The sequence below is a fragment of the Carettochelys insculpta genome, chromosome 5 (genome assembly GCF_033958435.1).
Source record: "Carettochelys insculpta isolate YL-2023 chromosome 5, ASM3395843v1, whole genome shotgun sequence".
In the NCBI taxonomy this organism is placed as follows: domain Eukaryota; kingdom Metazoa; phylum Chordata; order Testudines; family Carettochelyidae; genus Carettochelys; species Carettochelys insculpta.
The window spans coordinates 21815028-21820942 of NC_134141.1; positions in this window are offsets into that span (position 1 = coordinate 21815028).

Below are 5915 nucleotides of genomic sequence, written 5' to 3' on the forward strand. Positions count from 1 at the left end.
AAACAGATGTAGTGAAGAGATGGTCTGCTTCAGAATTTGCTTTCTGTCTCTTCAGTTTCAAAATGTTCTCAATTATATGTGGAAAAAATACATTTTTCAAAATGTACCTGGAAAAGGCTGACTGCCTTCTGTCTTGCTCAGTATTGCCAACAGACCCAAGTCAGAATGGGGAGGCAACTCCCTAATGCACAAATGATCCCATGGAGCGTCTACACACAAAACTGTTCTTTCAAAAGTAAATTGAAAGACTGCAGCACTCCTTTGAAAGTGCTCTTCCACTCACCCTTTCAGGAGGAGTGCCTTCTTTCAAAAGAAAACATGTAGACACACCTCAGGACCCTTCTTTTGAAATATCATGGCACTTGATTTTTCAATCCCTGGCCCATTCTTTAAAAAGAGCAGGGGCTGTGTGGACACTCACTATCGAAAGAGCAGATTACTCTTTTGATCTTTTTTTTTGTGTGTGGACACACTCTTTTGAAAGAACTTCTTTCAAAAAATCTCTGTAGTGTACACGTAGCCACTGATATGGAGAGTAATATATTTGCCTAATGACACGAAATCAAATTCTACCCATTATACCCAAAATTAACGAAGTGTCTGAGGACTAGAGACAAGCATTTGTTTCATTAAAATGGAGAAACAAAACTGTCAGATTTTTCACTTTGAGGCCTAACAGTTTGATTAGTTGATTGGGTAAGAGGTAATATCTGTTTTATGTATTTATATTATGTCTATCACCGTAGAATTTAGGTAAAAATTAATAAAGCATGTTTCAGTCTGAAAAATTCCTGTTTTTCATTCCTTGTCCATGTCATCTTCTTTGGAGGAATTATTTTGTTTATCTGCAGGGAAAGTTTTGCCTAGCACTATTTATAGAAAGAAAGCATGTCCATGAAGAGATTTATATTTTCCTCTAAAAATAGATAGACTGAGGGTCATTCTCACCTTTGACTATAGAAATTGCCACAAATGAAGGTTTTACATAGAAGTCAAGATGTAGCAGAACACATATCCCCAAACCTAATTTTGATCTTTTCCCTGGGATGTGTTTAGCTAGATTTTCTGAAAAGAAGATTGAATTTATTTTTTTCCAAACACTCAAAATATCTGTTTGATTATCCAACCCACTCTGCTGCTTGGGGAATATTGCTCATTGCAACACATTAGCTAATTAGTTTGTTTAACCTATTTGTAAATATGTGCAGGGATGACTCACCCACCATTTACTGCTCCAGCCATTACTTCAGTCTTATCCATCTTGCTATAAACTAGGTGTTCACTTGTCTTTTCAGAACTCATGAAAAGTGAGCTGTGCAAATCTTCCTTGTACATTAAATGGTTGGCTAATTGATAGAACTGGTTGACATTCAACTCTCCCTCACAAAAAAGTCAATATTGTCTGATATTTTACTGAGATTTGGTAGTAGTCATTTTCAGAATTTTTGAAAAATTTATTTACTGAAACCAAAAAAGGTTTCTGGTTAATGAGAAAACAAATATGATTAAAAGAATTTGATGAGACATTACAGAAGCTTTCACAGAAAATAATAAACTGGTGTATCTTCAGCATTGGGAGCTAGAAACAACTTTATCTTTGCCAATTTTTTCCATCGGTTGTGGAAGTGCAGATCCGTAGTTAACACTTGCTGCAACTGCCATCTCACTTCGTTTTACAATAATAAAGTTCACAGCACAACAGCCTTCTAGCTAACTTCTTCCTTCTCACGCTTCCCATCTGAGTCTCCCACAATTTATCTGAGTGAAGCACTTAAATATAAGCTTCCAGCTGTTGATCTGACTTACTTTTCCATACAGTTCCACCCTATTCCTACCATTATTTATAGTTCCAACCTATTAAAATCAAATTTCATTTCATATCTCTGCCTACTAGGTCTTCGCACCACTAATGAAGCCAGCCCCTCCTCACCCTTAATTTCCTTATCTTTCTTACCTATGCCTCCTCCCTGCTGGGAACAATTTCCTATCAAAACCCAGCAAATTCCACCTCGCCTCCACTCCTCTTCATTTTTCTTTAAACTCATTTTTCCCTTTCTATGAAAGAGGTGTCACTTGCCCATTTATTGTTTTTTAAATACTTCTAAGTTAATAGTGTCTTCCAGATTTCTCCACTTTGCATCCTTTCTATTCATGCATTTAGGCTGGGTTACACTTACCCTCTTCTTCAAACGGGGGCATTGTAATCAGGATGAAGGGTGATTACTAATGAAGTGCTGCATATTCATCACAGCACTCCATTAGGATAATTCCTCCACGGGAACTTCAAAATGCCGGCATGCCATGTAGCCGCAGGTACTTTGAAGTGCCCAAGCTACACGCATGCTGGCGCTTCGAAGTTGCCACAGGGGAGAATTAGCCTAATAAGTGCTGCATATTCATCACAGCACTTCATTAGTAATTTCTCATCAGCCTGATTACTGTGCCCCCTTCAAAGTACAAGTGTACATAGCCTTAGTGACCATGCTTTTTTTTTTTTTTTTTTTTTTTTTTTAAAAGTCTTATAGAGACCAAAGCATACTGTGAGCACTTAAATGAGATAGGATGGTGTTGCTAAATGTTACTTCATCCCCAAAATCTGACTGGAAAGCAATGATGGGGAAACATATTGGGACAAATTCATTCCTATGACAGTAAGGCAGCTGCAAAGAAACTTCCACATTCTGAAGAGCACTGGGAGACTAAAGGCATTTAAGAATATTGAATAATACTATAGTGGTTGAAAATTTGGCCCCAGATGTAGTGGCCTCTGGACAAAATACAGAAATTCACTCCTCAAAGGGATATGTTTATTTAGGAAAATAAATGTTTTCTTTGAAATGTTAAAAATGCAAGAATATTTCTAGCCATCTCAGCTAATGTAAAAATCTATATTTTATGCCCAAAGGGCATTATCAGGTCCAACTTAATAAGCATGTTATTTCTCCATTCTGATGGCTAGCAATACTGATCTTAAATGATGAATGATGCGTTGTGCAGCGTAGTTGCATCCTCTTATTCTAAAACACAACAAAATGGGCTCCCTAAAGTTGCTTCATGAAAAAAAAAGCACTGAGGAGTTAAATCTTGGAGTCATATGACCTCTAAAGTTTTTACTGACACAACATTTATGCAATGTTAAGTGAATTAACAGCATTGGGTCCAATAAAGAAAAATTCAACCACCACACCTCTTACAGCAGAGCTGTTGAACAGGAGAAAAGCTCCTAAAAACTCTTTCACAGTTGACTGGCATTCAATCTGATAACTGGAGTTGCTGTTTGCCTGTTGGAACCTCAGAGGACACCAGAGGACCCAGAATCCTTCCTATGAGCTTGGTTGCTGCTATGTATTGGATGAACAGTGTGTTCTCAGGCAGAGCAACAGACTTTACCAGGAAACATTCCACACCTGTAGTCTTCTACAGGCTGAACATCTGGCACGCTCATCAGACAGCATTCATAGCCCAGCATGATTTAAGCCAGATGTCTGCTTATTATGGGTGTGGCCATGTTTCCAGAGGTCCCATAAAGTTTGTTTACAGTTCTGGCTCTCAGTGGTCTGTGTTGTTATTTAGCACTAATTTACTCCTACTTGTAATTTACCCCTGGACAATATTGACTTCCTGTGGTTCAGCAAACACACTCTTTCAACACAGGTCAGGTCCCAAGGGTGCTGGACTGGAGAGGTTCAACCTGTAGTAGAGGTAGCAACATTTCATGCTAAAGAGCCCAAAAAGGCATTGTGGGTTAGAAGTCTCTGTAGACTGAATATGTAAGTGTGGCTTTTTTGCAGCTTGTCACACTATTAATGAATCACAGAACATGGTTAGCTTCCCCTGTCTGAGAGTGTTAAGAGGGCTTGATTCTGAGAGGTGCTGACCCTCCCATGATCCCACTGATGGGCTTAAGAATCTGCCTAAGAGTCTTTTATTCAGTCAAATAATAGAGAACATTGGTTTCTAAATGATGAGTTAAATCATGCCTACTTTCAAAAGAAGTCAATATATTTATCTTGTGTCATTTATTTTGGCTACTAGAGTAAATGAAGCTTCAGTTGTTTGCCAGGACAAATCAGTTGACTCGCTTTTGTGACCTGTGAAGCCACCAGTATACAATTTGTCACCATGTTCATGGGTGTGGTTGCACTAAAGCACTTAACAGGGAGGACTGGGAGAAAGTTGCCAGCTTCCTCCCCACATCCTGCTTTAAGTCCAGGAACACATTTTGGGTAGTAGCCAAAATGCTTAGGACATCAGGACTGTGCTCAATAGATACAGCGTCTGGTACAAACTGTGGGAAAATGAGAATCAAGAATCAAAATCTGATCACAGATTCTATAGATCAGCTACGCTGTTTCATGATGCTGTGTAACATATGGATCACAGCCAACTGTATCAGGACCTCACACAGGTATTGTAAGTTTTTACTACAGTGTGGAAAATGAAAGGCAGCCCAGAAATATGAATTTAAAGACATAAACCACAAAATACCCACCCGCTAAGATTTTTCTCCAGGACGACAACTTTGGTGCATTGCATGTTACCAGAAACCAGAGAGTGGATGACAAATTTCATCATGGCTATGTCTACACTAGCACAAATCTTCAAAATGGCCATGCAAATGGCCATTTTGAAGATTACTAATGAGGTGCTGAAATGCATATTCAGCACCTCATTAGCATGCCGTCAGCCGCAGTTCTTCGAAATTACCACTTGTTGCTGCTGTGCGGCTCATCCAGACAAAGGTCCTTTTTGAAAGGACCTTGCCAACTTCGAAATCTGCTGATAGGAATAAGGGGATTTCGAAGTTGGCAGGGTCCTTTCAAAAAGGACCCTTGTCTGGACGAGCCATGCGGCAGCGAAAGTGGCAATTTTGAAGAGCCGCGGCTGGTGGCATGCTCATGAGGCGCTCAATATGCATTTCTTTATTTTGATAACATACAAAGTTGTTGAAGTTAAATCTTAAAAAGTACTGTATCAAAATTAAGCACGTCCCCACAAGGCAGTCAAAGAGTTTCTTACCATTCTTACATTTCAGAAAATTGTTGATGTGATTAGGCAAATTGGACGACAAAGCATCAATACTTATTCCACAGTAGGCTTTTCACCCTTAGTTCTGATGTCACAGGGTCTAATTTTGCTAATAATTACGCAACTAAGTTACTCATATGAACAACATTGATTCCACTAGGACTCCTCACATGACTGAAGTAATGCATCTGCACATGAAGGACCAAAACCATAAAAAGAATACATATATTTAATCTTACTATTGGTGTACAACTCCCTGCATACTGAGCTTCAGTCTAGGCTACCTTTATCCCCTAAGTCTGGAAATACAGGTTGAACCACTTGTCCAGCATGCTCAGGACCCGAACAGTCCCAAAACGAGAGAAGTTGCCAGACCACAGGAGGTCAATATTGCCTAGCAGCATTGCCAACCTTTCTACTGCTTAGTGGGTGCTTACATGACATTTAGGGGTAAATTACAGCTAAAAAAAGAGCACAGAACAGCTAGAGACAGGATTGGTGTCTAAACTAACTTTATGGGGCCACAGGAAGCTTGGCTACACCCATGAGATGTACTCATGTGGCTAACTAACATCATGCTGGATTATGGACGTTGCCAGATAAGAGAGGTTCAACCTGTAGTTGCAAGAGTTAGGACTAAAAGGCTAATTACTATGTCAGTCCTGTTACAATTTTGCATGTTGAAAATACACCTTCCATTCTACTCATGTAATTGGCCCTACTGATTTTAGCTGAACTGGGGACTACCTACCCGAGCAAGGCTCAGGATGATTTGCCCTAATTTAATATAACTGTGTAAGTCAGTTATATTTTGACAGTGCTTTCAGAGAGAGGATTTTTCAAATGTCAAGAGGAAACACGTTCATTTAGAAAAATAATTTATTTTT